The sequence below is a fragment of the Narcine bancroftii genome, chromosome 11, assembly GCF_036971445.1.
Source record: "Narcine bancroftii isolate sNarBan1 chromosome 11, sNarBan1.hap1, whole genome shotgun sequence".
Classification (NCBI taxonomy): domain Eukaryota; kingdom Metazoa; phylum Chordata; class Chondrichthyes; order Torpediniformes; family Narcinidae; genus Narcine; species Narcine bancroftii.
Genome location: NC_091479.1, coordinates 8,439,469 through 8,457,555, shown reverse-complemented (window position 1 = coordinate 8,457,555; position 18,087 = coordinate 8,439,469). Strand labels below are relative to the sequence as shown.

General features: G+C 49.7%; 1 non-coding gene across 1 annotated transcript; it reads left to right on the top strand.

Annotated features, from left to right (window-relative positions):
- Window positions 1-4,794: 4,794 nt before the first annotated feature.
- trnav-cac (transfer RNA valine (anticodon CAC)) lies at window positions 4,795-4,867 on the top strand. Its single transcript has one exon. It is a non-coding gene; the product is annotated as a tRNA-Val (tRNA).
- Window positions 4,868-18,087: the final 13,220 nt, after the last annotated feature.

Genomic DNA, 18,087 nt, shown 5'->3' with positions numbered 1-18,087 from the left:
AGAAGCAGACATGAACTTTATGGGCCAAATGTGTAATGTAATTATCCCATGATTCTAAATGTGGTATATGTGCTCTTGGTATGGAATTGTCAGGCCAAATGCCCTTGCTTCAAACCATCAGAAAGCTAAATCTTCCGACTGGGCACCCTCCACCGGTTTTCGTTAAACCCTCCCCCCTTTTTTTTCTTCCCTCGTCACCTTGCCTTCAGCTCTCTCCCTCTGACTGTATCTCTCTCTCTTCCCATTTTCCTCTGTCTCCCTTCACAGAGCCAAAATCAACTCTCGCCCTTTCCTCACCATATGTAATGAACACCTTTTGTCGGTCTGGACTCTTCTTTCCCCCCCCCCCCCCACCCCCCAAATTCTTCAGTCTTTATTCTGACACCTGGATCTTCAGCAGCGTGGACTCGATGCTGTCGACCTCTGCCATCTCGAGTACTTCGACGTTAGGGATGAAAGCGCTCCAATGAATGTTGAGGATGGAGCGGAGACAACGTTGTTCTGGCTTGGGGGTGGTACAAAAAAATGTTGGCAGGGGCCTGAATAAAATGATGGAGGGGAGGAGCACAGTCCCACAGACAGGAGGTAATAAGGGAGGGAGGACACACCGGTAAACAGGGGGAGGGGGGAATGGCTCTGTGAATGGAGAGGAAAGGGGGTGGAGAGCTGGAGGAATGACAGACAGCGGGATGGGGAAGGGCAGGAAAACAGAGAGTGGGCTAGCATAAACTGGAGAAGTCGGTTAATGCCATCTGGTTGGAGAGTGCCCAGATGGAAAATTGTGTCGCTCTTCTAATTTATAGGTGGTATTTGTTTGACAATACATGAGGATGTGGACGGACACAGAATTCGAGTAATTGGTTCTAGGAGATCCTTGTCTCTGATACACACAGAACTGGATAGACTATGGATGACAGTGGAAAGTCTTCAAAAGGTAAGTACTAAAAAGCAGATGTGATGAAAAGATGGTGGGCATAGGGTCTTGGTGAGGAGTCCAATCATTAGTGCTTTGGAGACTATGGGCACATTCTTGGTGAAACATAAACGTCCGCAGGAACTACGATTGTAGTAAAAACACACTGAAATGACATCTCTTCCCACCTTGTCCACTGTCAGGATTCTATTCCATTCTCTCAATTCCTCCATTTGCATTGCATCTGCACCCAAGATGAGGATTTGTATGGCAGATTATCAGAGACGTCCTCCTCCTTCAAACAACATGGCGTTCCCTCTACCACCATCAACTCGGCACTCACTCGCATATATCCTCTATTACCCACTCAGCTGCCCTGGTCCCCTCCGTCCCAAGAGCAACAAAGACAGGATTCCTTGTCCTCACTCACCACTCCACCAGCCTCCACATTCAACACATCCTCCTCCGGCATTTATGTCATCTACTATGTGATCCCACCACTAGACACATAATCCCAGGGGTGCAGTGCTGCCGGAGATTTCCAGAGAGCCACTCCAGCACCTCATGGGCCCACTCAAAGCAGCAGCAGTAGCGCCCCACACCCCCCCCCCACCCATGCTGAATGCTATTCTCTATTTTGGACATTCCTGTTCCTTCCATATACATCGCCAAATACAACATGGCAGCCACCAAGGCCAGATCTCGCGAAATCTCCTTGTCGCCATTTTTGGTGAGTTCCTCCCCCTAAAAACATAGTACTGCACCCTTGCATAATCCCCTCACCTCCCCTCTCCACCTTCTGCAGGGACTGCTCCCTCTGTGACTCCCACGTCCACTCTTCCCTCCCCACCAATCGTCCCCTTGGTACCTACCCCTGAGGACAGGTTGGGGGGGTGCTATCAGGGACTGAGGACAGATTGGGGGGGTGCTATCAGGGACCTACCTGAGGACAGGTTGGGGGGATGCTGGGAGGGACCTACCTGAAGACGGGTTGGGGGGGTGCTATCAGGGACCTGCCTGAGGACGGGTTTGGGGGGTGCTATCAGGGATCTACTTGAGGACGGGTTGGGAGGGTGCTATCAGGGACCTGCCTGAGGATGGGTTGGGGGGGTGCTATCAGGGACCTACCTGAGGACTGGTTGGGGGGTGCTATTAGGGACCTACCTGAGAACGGGTTGGGGAGGTGCTATAAGGGACCTACCTGAGGACAGGTTGGGGGGTGTGCTATCAGGGACCTGCCTGAGGACGGGTGGGGGGGGGGGTGCTATCAGGGACCTACCTGAGGACAGGTTGGGGGGGGGTGCTATCAGTGACCTACCTGAGGACGGGTTGGGGGGGGTGCTATCAGGGACCTACCCGAGGACAGGTTGGGGGGGGGTGCTATCAGGGACCTACCTGAGGACGGGTTGGGGGGGGTGCTATCAGGGACCTACCTGAGGACGGGTTGGGGGGGGTGCTATCAGGGACCTACCCGAGGACGGGTTGGGGGGGGTGCTATCAGGGACCTACCTGAGGACGGGTTGGGGGGGGTGCTATCAAGGACCAACCTGAGGACGGGTTGGGGGGGGTGCTATCAGGGACCTACCCGAGGACAGGTTGGGGGGGGGGTGCTATCAGGGACCTACCTGAGGTCGGGTTGGGGGGGGTGCTATCAGGGACCTACCTGAGGACGGGTTGGGGGGGGTGCTATCAGGGACCTACCCGAGGACAGGTTGGGGGTGGTGCTATCAGGGACCTACCTGAGGACGGGTTGGGGGGGTGCTATCAGGGACCTACCTGAGGTCGGGTTGGGGGGGTGCTATCAGGGACCTACCTGAGGACGGGTTGGGGGGGTGCTATCAGGGACCTACCTGAGGACGGGTTGGGGGGGTGCTATCAGGGACCTACCTGAGGACGGGTTGGGGGGGGTGCTATCAGGGACCTACCTGAGGACGGGTTGGGGGGGGGGTGCTATCAGGGACCTACCTGAGGACGGGTTGGGGGGGGTGCTATCAGCGACCTACCTGAGGACGGGTTGGGGGGGGGTGCTATCAGGGACCTACCTGAGGACGGGTTGGGGGGGGTGCTATCAGGGACCTACCTGAGGACGGGTTGGGGGGGTGCTATCAGGGACCTACCTGAGGACGGGTTGGGGGGGGTGCTATCAGGGACCTACCTGAGGACGGGTTGGGGGGGGTGCTATCAGCGACCTACCTGAGGACGGGTTGGGGGGGGTGCTATCAGGGACCTACCTGAGGACGGGTTGGGGGGGGTGCTATCAAGGACCAACCTGAGGACGGGTTGGGGGGGGTGCTATCAGGGACCTACCTGAGGACGGGTTGGGGGGGGGTGCTATCAGGGACCTACCTGAGGACGGGTTGGGGGGGGTGCTATCAGCGACCTACCTGAGGACGGGTTGGGGGGGGGTGCTATCAGGGACCTACCTGAGGACGGGTTGGGGGGGGTGCTATCAGGGACCTACCTGAGGACGGGTTGGGGGGGGTGCTATCAGGGACCTACCTGAGGACGGGTTGGGGGGGGTGCTATCAGGGACCTACCTGAGGACGGGTTGGGGGGGGTGCTATCAGCGACCTACCTGAGGACGGGTTGGGGGGGGTGCTATCAGGGACCTACCTGAGAACGGGTTGGGGGGGGGTGCTATCAAGGACCAACCTGAGGACGGGTTGGGGGGGGTGCTATCAGGGACCTACCCGAGGACAGGTTGGGGGGGGTGCTATCAGGGACCTACCTGAGGTCGGGTTGGGGGGGGTGCTATCAGGGACCTACCTGAGGACGGGTTGGGGGGGGTGCTATCAGGGACCTACCCGAGGACAGGTTGGGGGTGGTGCTATCAGGGACCTACCTGAGGTCGGGTTGGGGGGGTGCTATCAGGGACCTACCTGAGGACGGGTTGGGGGGGGGTGCTATCAGGGACCTACCCGAGGACGGGTTGGGGGGGGTGCTATCAGGGACCTACCTGAGGACGGGTTGGGGGGGGTGCTGTCCTTAATGCCATCCGCCCCTCTGACATGGGACGCGAGGGCGCTCTTTCTATTGCTTGACGCACGTGACGCGACCGGGAGGGGGGGGCCAGGTGAAAAGTCTCCAGCATGTGTGCTACTGACCCGGGAGGGAGCGGGGCTGCAACCGTATCCCCCCCCACCCCCCCGGCCTCCCTTGGTGTCGTCCCTGGGCCACCCATCCCATTCCCTGGCTGACGTGCACTGCCAGACTGAGACCACCCGCAAAATGGAGGAACAACACCTCGTCTTCCATCTGGGCCCCCCCCCCATCACATGGCCCCCCCCACAACATAGCCCCCCCCCCACTATTCCCTGTTACCCCCTCCTGATAAATTCTTACTTCTCCTCTTTCCCACCCAATTAACACCTTTTGTTGGTCTGGATTCTGAGCTCTCCCGCTTCTGATCCATCCAGGACAGCATGCAAACGACGGGCCGACCGGCCGCCTCCCAGCCCAACCGCCGGTTGGCTCCCGCCCACGCCGGAAACGCCCGCCCCCATCCCCCCTTCCTATTGGACACCCGGGCGCCGCACAATCCCATTGGCGGGCCGAGCTGTCAATCAGCTGGAAAGGTGGGGCGGGCGGCCCGACCAGCGCAAAACCCCACGAGACGCGAGCAAAACAACCAAAACAAAAACACGGGACGATCCTCAAAGGGGGGAAAAGAGATGAATAAAAATAGAGCAGCGCTTTGAAAATAAAAATCCACCTTCCACCATCTTGCCGAGGCGGTTTATCAGCCGTTGGCGGACACTCCATCGCCATCCTGCGCCCGCCGAGGTGAACTACACCGAGCGGAGACTCCGCCCCCCTCCCTTCTCCCCGCGGCGCTGACCTGTGGCTGATAGGGTCTCGTTCCGCTGTAGCAGCGCGAGCAGGTTTCCGTAGTGTAGTGGTTATCACGTTCGCCTCACACGCGAAAGGTCCCCGGTTCGACCCCGGGCGGAAACACTATTTTGTTCCTCTGCCAATTTGTTCTCAGTTCAATTTGCACCTTTCAATTTAAAAGCAGCTTCTAAATTTTCTGCAAATCTAAATTTTAGAAATCGTCTTCTTTGTCTTACTTTGTGGGGGGGGGGGGGATAAAATCAACATGCTCCCCTCTAAAGTCACCAATTGCAAGTCTCAGGGCTCCTTTTCAGACCCTGTCAGATCTTGTCTTGTGAGTTGGTGTTTTTTTTTCTTTTATTGTTTGTATTTACCGAATAACTTCGGAAGGGAAGGGGGTGGATCGTGTAGCACGGTGTCACCGGCGCGGTTCTGCGGGCTGGCGGAACCCGAATACTCACCGAATGAATGAACCGCACGGCAGAAACACAGTGCCGAGGAACGGCGCATTGAACTGCCGAGTCCCCTGCCGGAAGGCGCAGGAACGCCCGCAAGGCTTAATTTAAACCTGCCGGTCCCGTGGATCGGCAGCAAGCTCGCCGTGACGTCCCGCCTTGTCCCATGGAGCCTGGGACATGCGGTGTATAAAAGAAGCTTGTAAAGTCTGAATAAATCAGTCTTGAGTTGGCTAATCTGGCATGTGTTTGCCTTACAATAGATTTTTAAAATCTTTTTCAAATGGCCACATGGTATAATTGACTTTTGTTTTCTAAGGAAAGGCACAAAGTTCAGTGCATACAGAGCTGTTGGACTGACCACCCTCCTGTACGGTTCCGAGTCGCTACTTACAATTCCTTGAACGCTTCCACCAGCGCTGCCTCCCTCAACACCCACTGGAGTGCCTTCGTCACCAGCATTGAAGTCCTCGAACAGGCAGAGGATACCAGCATCGAGACCGTGCTGTTGAAGGCGCAGCTACGCTGGGCAGGGGACAACGTCTCTAAGATGGAGGATCATCCCCTGCCCAAGATTGTGCTGTACGGCGAACTCTCCGCTGGCCGCCGCGACAGAGGGGCTCCGAAAAAGAGGGACTAAGGACTCTCTGAAAAAAAATCCCTTGGTGCCAGTGGTCTGCTCTAGCCTCTGATCCCCTGGCCTGGTGACTCACCATTCACCAGTCTGTCTCCTCCTTCAAGAATGCATGCAGGGCTGGCCTTGCGGACAAAAGGAGATGGAGGAGGAAGAACCATGACACAGCAGCATCAAACCCAGAACAGAATTTCCCTTGCAGCCGCCGCAGCCGGGCACGTCTGCCCCACACTGGCCTCGTCAGCCACCAGCGAGTCTGCAGCAGACATGGACAGCCCCCTTCCTAAATCTTAGTTCATGAAGCCAAGCCGAGATAACTGATTAAATGATTGCTTGATTATTTGATTCTTGTATTATAATATTGTGGGATACTTTTACGTGGTTATTGGCACTATGGGACATAGGTAGAGTTGTCCTGCCTTCCCTTGGTGATCCTACCCCCAGAATCCCCTAATAAAGGTGGTTACACCAAGTCCCTCCCTCAGTATGAGTCCTGGGATCGGGCCAGAACAGGAGGATGGTCCATGTCTTGGTATTAAAAGCCTGTTGTCCTGCAACTCCTTCTGATATTTTTGATAGTGTATCATATATATAGTTTATATGTGACAGATTTTGTATATTCTTTTGTTTATTTCCTTTTTCATATTTACCTCTTTATATTTAGATAAATATAGCTTCTACTTTTTTGTATTTATTGTAAAATTTAATAAAAATATTGAAACAGAAATAGTCTCTTGACAAGTTAAAAATTTGTTGAGTTGCAATTGTACCCATTAAAAATGAAACAAATTGATGTAAAGAAGGCGGCAAATGCAATGCTGACACAGCCATTTCAAGAAGAAGAGAATAGTTTTGGTCACTTCACTAGAGGAAAGTTATCAATAAGAGAGAGAGCGCAGAGATTTACTCGGATGTTGCCTGGACTTCAGGAACTGAATCCATCTCCCTGGCATTGACAACTTTATTTGGGTCATGTTAACCCAAAGTTTGGCGCCTGTTTAACTGGAAGTTAAATTTGAATGTTTGAAGATGCCACCAAAGTAAACCTGAAAATGGATTAATTGAAATCAGAATCAGGTTTATTGTGTCACGGAGGCTCCAGGACAGATCTTCTGAGGTCTGACATCCAGAGATGGGTCATTTATTTCATTGTGGCTTGCTGGAAATCTTGCTAATTGGATTATTATGGAATGCCAGATGTAAATGTGAGCAATAAAATGGCTGTTTGCCTCCAGATTTCTTTTGTTCATTCATGCTGCCGCTGGAAAGACCAGCCTGTATTATCCAAGCTCATAATATGGAGAAAGGTGGTGGTGAGCTGCTCCCTTGATCTGCTGCAGCCTGTGCGAAGGGACCTCCCAGTTCATAGCAGTTTGATACAGATCCATTGCTTGAATGGCCCTTACAGAGGGCTAAGGGTAACCCACATCAGAATTTATTGTCATGAACAAGTCATGAAATTCAATGCCTTGCAGCAGCGTCACAGGGCAAACATATAACCATCTTACAAAAATAATAGTTCACAAAAAGTGAGGCAGTGTTTTAGGTTTATTGATTATTCAGGAATCTGATGGCAGCAGGGTAGAAGCTCTCCTTAGGCTGTTGAGTGCTCGTCTTTAGACTCCAGTACCTTTTACCCAATGGCAGCAGAAGAGGGCATGGCCTGGGTGATGGGGGTCCTTGAGGATAGAGGGTGCTCTTTTAAGACACCGCCTCACGTAGATGTCCTCGATGAAGTGAAGTCTGGTGTCTGCGATGTCGCAGGCCGAGTTAACAACCCTCTGGAATTTATTCTTGTCTTGAGAGTTGGCGCCTCTGTACCAGGCAGTGATGCAACCCGCCAGAGAATGCTCTCCACAGTACACCTGTGGAAGTTTACGTGAGTCTTCTGTGACATACAGAATCTCCTCAGACACGTCACAAAGTATAGACACTGGCGAGCCTTCTTCGTGTTTGCATCGACATAGAGGCTCCAGGACAGATCTTCGGAGATGTTGACACCCAGGAATTTAAAGTGCAATTTGTTCAAAGTACAATTTGAATTTCAACATTGAATTTGTATACAAGGATGGCAAGTCTCATTCTGAAGGACTCTTCAAAACTGTGACTTTAAAAAAAAATGTGATACTATTGATGACAATCCAGTATTGCATTAGTTCAAAGTTCAAACTTATTGTCAGAGTACATACAGAGCCCTCCGTTTATTTCCTTTATTTGGCCCACGTCCCACAGTTTAACCTTTGAATTTAAACAATTCACATGTAATTAAAGTGCACATTCTAGATTTTATTCAAGGTTATTTTTATACATAATTTGTCCATGTAGAAATTGCAGCACTTTTTATACATGTTCATTTCAGGGCACCATAATGTTTGGGACATTTGGCTTCACAGGTGTTTGTGAGTACTCAGGTACGTTTAATTGCTTCATTGTATAAGAGAGCTTGGCTTGCTTCCAAGCAGTTGATCACCTTTGGAGTCTGTAGTCACCATTTTTCAACATGAGGACCTGAGTACTTACAAACACCTCCCCACCTTTTCATTCAGGTGCCTGTCTGCCTTACAAATTTAAAACTGTGGAGCACATGGGCAAATAAAGGAAAAAAGTGTCTTTATGCCAAACATTATGGAGGGCAGTGTACAACACTGAGATTCTTTGTCCTGAAGGTCAGGCAGAATTTCTATTTATTGGTACACTGCCAATAAACTGTACTCAAAGGAGGAAGATAGTATTTATTACCAATGGTTTTCCCTTCCCCAAAAATGTATTTAATCCATTTAGTTTAACTTTCCCAACTGATGAGCAAGATTTGGGGGTCACAATCTTCCCCCCACCATTAGCTGATCGAGCCTTGATCTCTGGATCATTAAAGCCTCTCGATGGAGCTTCAATGAATGTATTGACACTGTACCACAATATTTTGCCTCTATACAAGTTGACAAGGCAACAAGCTTGCTCTTGTAGCATTCGGTAAACCTCTTCTGATCCACACCATTGTATGAACACCACCCAGATGAAACAGAACAATGGGGAGAAAAGCAGCTGGCTCTTCAACCAAGTCAAGTTTATTATTAGCTAATTGTACAAGTACAACCCGACAAAACAGCGTTCTCTGGTCCTCAGTGCAAAACGTGCAGACACATGACACACAGAAAAACAATACATAGCATCACAAGTATTCATCAATATATACAAATAAATTTTGTTTAATGGATATGAGAAACTCGGAGGGTCAGTGGGAGCAGTTCCTTTGGTCGGTCAGCGTTCTCACTGCCCGCAGGAAGAAGCTGTTCCTCAGCCTGGTGGCGCTGGCTCTGATCCTCCTGGATCTCTTCCCCGACGGGAGCAGCTGAAAGATGCATTGTCAACACATCACTTGCAGGCTAACTGACTCACCTGGCAGGGTGAATCATGTATGACTCAGTAAACCCAGAAGCAATCCGCTCTTTTCCATTTCACACTCATTTTCCCATCCCCAAGCATGGAAGGCGGTGAACACCAGGGAGACACATGCTCAATCCCAATCGATATCAAGCAGAAATCCACATCTGGCCTCTTGCCTGTTGGCCTGTACTCATCCCCCTGCCTCTTCTTCCCTCATCCCTCCCCACCTTTTCATTCAGGTGCCTGTCTGCCTTATGCTCATATCTTGAAGAAAGGCTCAGGCCTGAAATGTTGGTTACATATCTCTGCCTCCTATAACACCTGCTGAGCTCCTCCAGCACTTTTGTACATTTATTAAAAACAGGGTGGAGATTTTTCAAATCAAGGTGTCATTTAACTGGGAGCCCATGTAAGTCAGCGAGCATGGGTGTTGGGAATACAGGGCTTGGTGAAACCATTGAGAATCGAGTATTAGGCCAACCAGCATTGCCTGGGGTTCGAACTGGCACTGGCATCCTTTATCAACATGCGCTGGCACCAAAGCAAGCAGTGATTTCACCACTGAAAACAGTGGGAGGCCCATTCAGACTCTCAAACCTGTAAATGACCGAACTGAGCTGCCAACAAGGCAGCTAACATTCAAGTGCTAACATTCAAGATGCTAACATTCAAGTGTTCCGGTGACACGCAAAACCCCGCAGACACTGTGTTGGCAGTAGAAACACACAATGAATGCTGGAGGAACTCGTCTGGTCTCGTAGTGTCCATAGGAGGTAACGATATATTACCAACGTCTCGGGCCTGAGCCCTTCTTCAAGGTCACACTTTTTATTTATTCCAATCCAGATCCGGAATGCTGGCGATTAAAATACTGCAGGGGTGAGTGATTGCAGCTCTACCCTGCAGGTCAGATAGTACCCATGGAAGGGAGTGCAGCGGTAATATTTTAGGTGTATATGCCTCCTGGCCTGCTGACTGTTTCCAGCATTTTCTGTGTTTATTCCTGCTCCGCACCACCTTTCAGAACTTCCATCTGCTCTGGGCCAGATCATATCCTGCAAGATACCATGTCATACCCCATAACTACAAGGCCTCTCTCTGTCCCTGTACAGCCCTCCCCACCTCCTCCAACTACCACTTGCTCACACGTTGGACCATCCTCCAATAGACCTTCAGTTTCTGCTAGCACACTCATTCTCCCTTCCTTTGTCTTTTTTCCTCCATCTCTCCACCCCTTTCCCTCTCCATTAACAGAGCCATTCCCCCCCCCTCCCCATTTACTGGTGTGCCCTTCCTCCCTTATCCACCTATTACCTCTTGCCTGTGGGACCGTGTCCCTCCCCCTCCCTTAACAGAGCCATTCCCCCCTCCCCATTTACTGGTGTACCCTTCTTCCCTTATCCACCTATTACCTCTTGCCTGTGGGACTGTGTCCCTCCCCCCCTCCCCATTTACTGGTGTACCCTTCCTCCCTTATCCACCTATTACCTCTTGCCTGTGGGACCGTGTCCCTCCCCCTCCCTTAACAGAGCCATTCCCCCCTCCCCATTTACTGGTGTACCCTTCTTCCCTTATCCACCTATTACCTCTTGCCTGTGGGACTGTGTCCCTCCCCCCCTCCCCATTTACTGGTGTACCCTTCCTCCCTTATCCACCTATTACCTCTTGCCTGTGGGACCATGTCCCTCCCCCTCCCTTAACAGAGCCATTCCCCCCTCCCCATTTACTGGTGTACCCTTCTTCCCTTATCCACCTATTACCTCTTGCCTGTGGGACTGTGTCCCTCCCCCCCTCCCCATTTACTGGTGTGCCCTTTCTCCCTTATCCACCTATTACCTCTTGCCTGTGGGACCGTGTCCCTCCCCCCCTCCCCATTTACTGGTGTGCCCTTTCTCCCTTATCTACCTATTACCTCTTGCCTGTGGGACCGTGTCCCTCTCTCCCCCCACCCCACCCCCTGCCCCAACCATTTAGTTTGACCACCTGCTCACATTTTGCTCATTCCTTGATGAAGGGCTCAAGCCTGAAATGTTAGTTCTGTATCTTCATCTTTGCTCCATACAGGACACTGTTTGACCTGCTGAGTTTCTCCAGCGGTGTTTTAACTTCATCCATAGTGCCTGCAGACTTCTGTGTTTTACTCCCATTAAAAACAGAGGCAGGCTGCTCTGATTCAGTGCAGAGTGAATGATCACAAGTAGAATTGAGTGCCTCTTAGTGGACGTGAAAGGTCCTGCAAGCCCTATTTTTTAAGAACAGGAGAGTGTATCTGATGTTCTGCCTGTTTTCACTTCCACCCTGATCTGTGTATGAGTTTGCTGTGTGCAGATTTATCACTGCTGGGGCAATAATGACTGCAGTTCTAGCAAATGTGCTATAAAACACTTTGGGACATTATGAAGACACAATAGTAGCTGTATCAATGCATTCTCATAAGCTTTGACAGTTCTCCCAGAGAGATAGATTACAACTTTTTCCTGGTCCAATAAAGAATGGGAAACTAATGTTAACTTTCTGTGTTAATGGACAGTCAGACCCCCCCCTGTACTGCAGCAGCCTGTCGTTTCTCTCCAACATTCTTCCAGCCAGTCAGTTCAGATGTCCCCACGTGAAGCAAGCACGTCAGCGCCTCTACTTCCTCAGGAGTTTGCGGAGGTCTGGTATGACATTGGAAACCCTGGAAAATTTCTACAGGTGTGCAGTGGAAAGTACGCTGAGCGGCTGCATCACGGTCTGGTAGGGGGACACCAATACCCTTGAGCATAAAGCCCAGCGAAAGGTAGTGGACACAGCCCAGGACAACAGAGGGGAAACTCTCCCCACCATCGAGAACATCTTCTGTCGGGGAGCAGCAGCAATCGTCAAAGATCCCCACCACCCAGCACACGCTCTGTTCTCGCTGCTGCCATCAGGAAAGAGGTCTCGGTGCCACAAGACTCGCACCCCCAGGTTCAGGAACAGCTGCTCCCCCTCCACCATCGGACTCCTCAACCACAAACTCAGTCAGGGACTCATTTAAGGACTCTTTATTGTTTACATTTATTTACATGTATACGCTGTGTGCAGTTTGTTTTTGCACTGCCAATAATGGTAATTCTGTGTTGCCCACAAAAAAAGAATCTCAGGGTTGTATGCAATGTCATTTTGTTTTTTTAAGGCATACATCACAGTAACAGGCACAGTAATTAAACCACAACCCTCCAACCTTTTTTTGAAGGATAGAAGGAAACTGGAGCTCCCTGGGAAAACCCATGCAGACACAGGGAGAACAAACAAAGCCCTTACAGGCAGCACCAGTTTCAGTCCCAGTCACTGGAGCAACAGCTTTGTGCAAACCACGACACGAACCACGCTGCCCAAAACCTGTGGAGATTGAACCCAGGCTTCATACCTGCGAAACATGCACTCTGCCACTGTGCTACATCCCCTCCGAAGTACTCCAACTATAAAACTGAAATGTGAATTATACTGCATTCTCACCCACGTCCTCCAACCCACTCACAGTCATTTCACACAGGGGGTCCAGTGTAGAACCACACCCTCCTTTGCAAAGGATTTTGGACCCTGCTCTTCCATGGTAAAAACACAATGTTGGGGAAACTCAGCAGGTCCGGGCTTGAGCCTTTCATCGAGGTAAGAGCACCCACCGTGTGGCGCTTTTTCTCAGCGGGTTATGGTTACAGGGTTAAACATTGATGTAAATAGGGTCAGCTGTGCTTGTTTACTTTACTCTAAATGATACTCCACCCAACACCATCTGTAAAAACAGATCCAAACATGACCAGTACAAGTGATGAGTGCGTTTTCAGGTTGCACTGGGCTGGTGCAGTTCTGTCTTTGAACTGCTGCGGTGTGTGAGTGAAACTGGACTATTTAATTTCACCCTTTCCTTCCAATTAATTTCTCCTCATCTCTTGGAGATGGTGACTCACACAGGAGTGGTGATTCTTAAGCTGCCTGCGTCCTTCTGATAGCTGAGCCCACATCGTTCAATGATTAGTCCGAACACTATGCATCGGGAGGCTGATCAACTGTGCAGATTTGTCAGGGAGAGAAACTGCGGCCAAGATCCAGTTTGAGGAGCGAAGGGAAATGTGGGGGGGGGGGGGGGGTGGGGGAGCGGGGGAAGAAAGTAAAATAGATAGCCAACGATTCAGGCTCGAGATAGATAACCAACGACTCAGGTCCGAGATAGATAACCAACGACTCAGGCCCGAGATAGATAACCAACGACTCAGGCTCGAGATAGATAACCAACGACTCAGGCTCGAGATAGAAAACCAACGACTCAGGCTCGAGATAGATAACCAACGACTCAGGTCCGAGATAGATAACCAACGACTCAGGCTCGAGAGAGATAACCAACGACTCAGGCCCGAGATAGATAACCAACGACTCAGGCTCGAGATAGATAACCAACGACTCAGGCCCGAGATAGATAACCAACGACTCAGGCCCGAGATAGATAACCAACGACTCAGGCCCGAGATAGATAACCAACGACTCAGGCCCGAGATAGATAACCAACGACTCAGGCCCGAGATAGATAACCAACGACTCAGGCTCGAGATAGATAACCAACGACTCAGGCTCGAGATAGATAACCAACGACTCAGGCTCGAGATAGATAACCAACGACTCAGGCCCGAGATAGATAACCAACGACTCAGGCCCGAGATAGATAACCAACGACTCAGGCCCGAGATAGATAACCAACGACTCAGGCTCGAGATAGATAACCAACGACTCAGGCCCGAGATAGATAACCAACGACTCAGGCCCGAGATAGATAACCAACGACTCAGGCTCGAGATAGATAACCAACGACTCAGGCTCGAGATAGATAACCAACGACTCAGGCTCGAGATAGATAACCAACGACTCAGGCCCGAGATAGAAAACCAACGACTCAGGCCCGAGATAGATAACCAACGACTCAGGCCCGAGATAGATAACCAACGACTCAGGCCCGAGATAGATAACCAACGACTCAGGCTCGAGATAGATAACCAACGACTCAGGCTCGAGATAGATAACCAATGACTCAGGCCCGAGATAGATAACCAACGACTCAGGCTCGAGATAGATAACCAACGACTCAGGCTCGAGATAGATAACCAACGACTCAGGCTCGAGATAGATAACCAACGACTCAGGCTTGAGCCCTTCATCAAGGGGAAGTGGGGGAGTGGTTTGTTGAATGCTCACTTGGATCTGCAGTGCTGTCAGTTCTAGAATTCTTTATCATTTACCATACAAGAGGCACACAGGTTTCTTAATGAGTTCTGAGTTTGCTGATTTCACTGGCTGGTGAAATAGTGCCATTACTCAATGTTTATGTGGAGACACACTGGTCACAAAGGCCTGGAGCTGTGACCCTCCAACCTGACCTTTGTGGGCAGGCTCCCCTCTGGAGAGAAGCCATCTACCTGAACAACTGTACCTCAAAAGTTCTTTAATGGGACTCGATCAAGGATGATGATTCATGTGGTTGGAGAGTTCAAAACCAAGGATCTTCAGTTCCAAAACCAGGGATCACCCTTTGCGGACAGATACGCTAAGACATTTCTTCAGCCAGAAGGCAGTGAATCTTTGGTATTTTTTATTGAGGGGGCTTGACCAAGGGCAAGAAAAAACTCCAGAGGGTTGTTTTTAAAAAATTTTTTTTATTTTTTCACACCATAAAGTTAACTCGGTCTGCGACACCACAGGCAACAGCCTTCACTCCATTGAGGACCTCTGAGGCGGTGTCTTAAGAAGGCAGCCTCTATTCTCAAAGACCCCCACCACCCAGGCCATGCCCTCTTCACTCTGCTACCATTAGGAAAAAGGTATAGGAGACTGAAGACAAGCACTCAGCGGCACAAGGACAGCTTCATCCCCTTCTGACATCAGATTCCTGAATGAACAATAGGGACCTGTTGCGAATAGATGGTGTAAAGGGTTAACCCTAAACCAAGAGTAATTTGCCTCCTGAAAGCTTGTGTGCTTCTTCAAGGATGAGGTTAAGGATATTAGATGTTATCAGAAGTACATCAAATACTATTTAAAGAGTACAAGTGTCACATATTTGACCAGAGAACAAAATCTAGCTACTTTTAATATGTTTACATTTAAAATTTAAATTTAGACATACAGCACTGTGTAACAGGCCCTTTCAACCACAAGTCTGTGCTGCTCAATTACACCCAAATGTACCCCGGTACATTTCGAACGGTGGGAGGAAACCAGAGCCCCCGAGAGAAACCCACGCAGACATGGGGAGAGCATACAAACTCCTTAGAGACAGATTTGATGGCGTGGCCAGGTTGGTGTAGCAGTTAGAGCCACACCGTTAGAGCAGCAGTGATCGGGTCCAGGGGTTCAAATCACACGCTGTCTGTAAGGAGTTTCTACATTCTCCCCACCTCTGCATGGGTTTTCCATGGGGGCTCCGACTTCCTCCCACCATTCAATTGGGTATAAATTGGGCAGCCGAAATGGCCTGTTACTGTGCTCTATGTCTAAATTTAAATTTAATACAATCACACTCCTATTGAGCTTCTCTCAGAGTATTTTTTTTCCATTAAATCACAGTAAGTTAAGACCACAGATCACAGAATTCATTCCCACTGAAGGAGATATTTTCAGGGTAATCTCATTTCCTGACTTCATGAAGTTGGCGATGGTCATTGGACTCCTGTGACCCAGGTTCCTGCTGTAAATAGAGCTTCTTTCTTTCTCTCCTTCTCCCTCTCTCTCTCTTCCACTCTCAATCCAGAAAAAAAATGTTCAACGATTCAAGAGCAGAGCACGAGATGGCAGTGTTCTTTCTCTCCTTCTCCCCCCCTCTCTCTCTCTCTCTTCCACCCTCAATCCAGAAATAAAAAGTTCAACGATTCAAGAGCGGAGCACGAGATGGCAGTGTTCTTTCTCTCCTTCTCCCTCTCTCTCTCTCTCTTCCACCCTCAATCCAGAAATAAAAAGTTCAACGATTCAAGAGCGGAGCACGAGATGGCAGTGTAAGACTGCATGCGGAGCAACTTGGAATCCACAGAATTGGAACTCAGCTGACTTTTCAAAGATCATCCGATCTTAAAATACCGGTTGATAACGTGGGGACAGTAATTGAATCTTCCATCTTTCTATAGACTTTTGAGCCATTTAAAGATTAATTATCTTTGAAAAACCCAAAGTTGATATTCTGTCATTGGGAACAATCATTTTAGTTCTTTTAAATGTTGAGTACCACAGGGCTTGGACAATGGATAGGAAGAAAGAAGTCCCAAAATTCATTGTCCACAGAAATTACTGGTGCACAAACTTCTGGGCATTCTCTATTAGTATACTGCTTTGAACTACACTTGGTTTGAGGTAGAGGAAGTCGTCTATTGCCATCTTGATTGGACAACCTGACCAAACAGCGTTCTCCAGTTCTCAATAAGAATGCGTCTTTTTGGAGAGGCTATCCAGCAGTCAGAATAGTTGCAGTGCGATTGCTGTGGAGCATTGGATTGGAGGTCAACCCAGAGGACCATAAAAGCAGCAGAGAGGATCAGTGGGGTCCCCCTCCTCTGCCATTGATGGGATTTATCGGAATCAGAATTTGTCGTCATGAACAAGTCACAAAATTTGCTGTTTTGCAGCATCGTCACAGTGGAAACATTCATCTAAACCGTCTTACAACAATCAATCAAAAATAGTGCACGAAGAGTTAAAGTCAAGCAGTATCTATGCTTCATTGCTCATTTAGGAATCTGATGGCGGCGGGAAGATCCTGTCCTTATGTCACTGGGTGCTCGTCTTCTCCTGTACCTTTTCCCCCACTTGTAGCAGAGTGAAGAGGGCATGGCCTGGGTGGTGAGGGATCATTGTTTTAAATGGAGTTAGTAAAATCACTGTGGACATTTATCACCCCTGACACAGCATCTTTCAGCAGGCTCCCGTCAGGGAAGAGGATCAGAGCCAGTACCACCAGGCTGAGGGCAATGAAAATGCTGAATGACTGATGAACTGTTCCTACAAACTCTCCAAATTTCCTCTAGTTATGAATTGTACCTGTGTGCATGTGTTATGTGTATTCAAGTCCATTATCATTTGATTGTACCAGTGCAAACTGTTGAAACAGCGTTCTCCAGTACAAAACAGTGCACACACTCCTACAGACAAGTACAGTATACATATATCAAAATACTGTATGAATACATAGTGGTGATTCGGAGGGATTGTAGGAGCAGTTTACCAGTCGTTCAACGTTCTCACTGCCCGGGGGGAGAAGCTGTTCCTCAGCCTGGTGGAGCTGGCTCTGATCCTCTTCCCTGACGGGAGCAGCTGAAAGATGCTGTGTGCGGGATGGTAGGGGTCCTCACTTCAGACAATGTTCACGGTAGATCCGATCCATGTGGGACAGAGAGACTCCAGCGATCCCCTCTGCTGCTTTTACGGTCTTGTGGATTGATCTCCAATCCAATGCTCTACAGCAGTGGTTTTCACACTAAGGTTGTAGGCGAGAGGAAAGAAAAAGTTTGAGAACCACTGTTTTAATCGTCCCTCATTGACTCGCGATGTGTAGGGTTTCACCACTCCAAAGGAAATGGACCAATGACCATTTTTCTCAAGCCAAATATTTCAGTAACCGATTGGGTCTGGAGCAGTGATTCTCAACGTCACATCCCACCTGAAGCCATCCCTTACTGACCACAGAGCACCGATGGCCTAGGGGTGACTTCAAGTGGGATGTGAGTGGAGAGAAAAAGGTTGAAAACCACTGATCGACAGCAATGGACCACAACTGTTCTGACACTTGGCTGGATAGCTTTTGCCAAAAAATATATCTGCTGTGGGGGACCAAGGTTAATAGCTGTGTCCACAAGGGGTCAGGACCGAGGCGA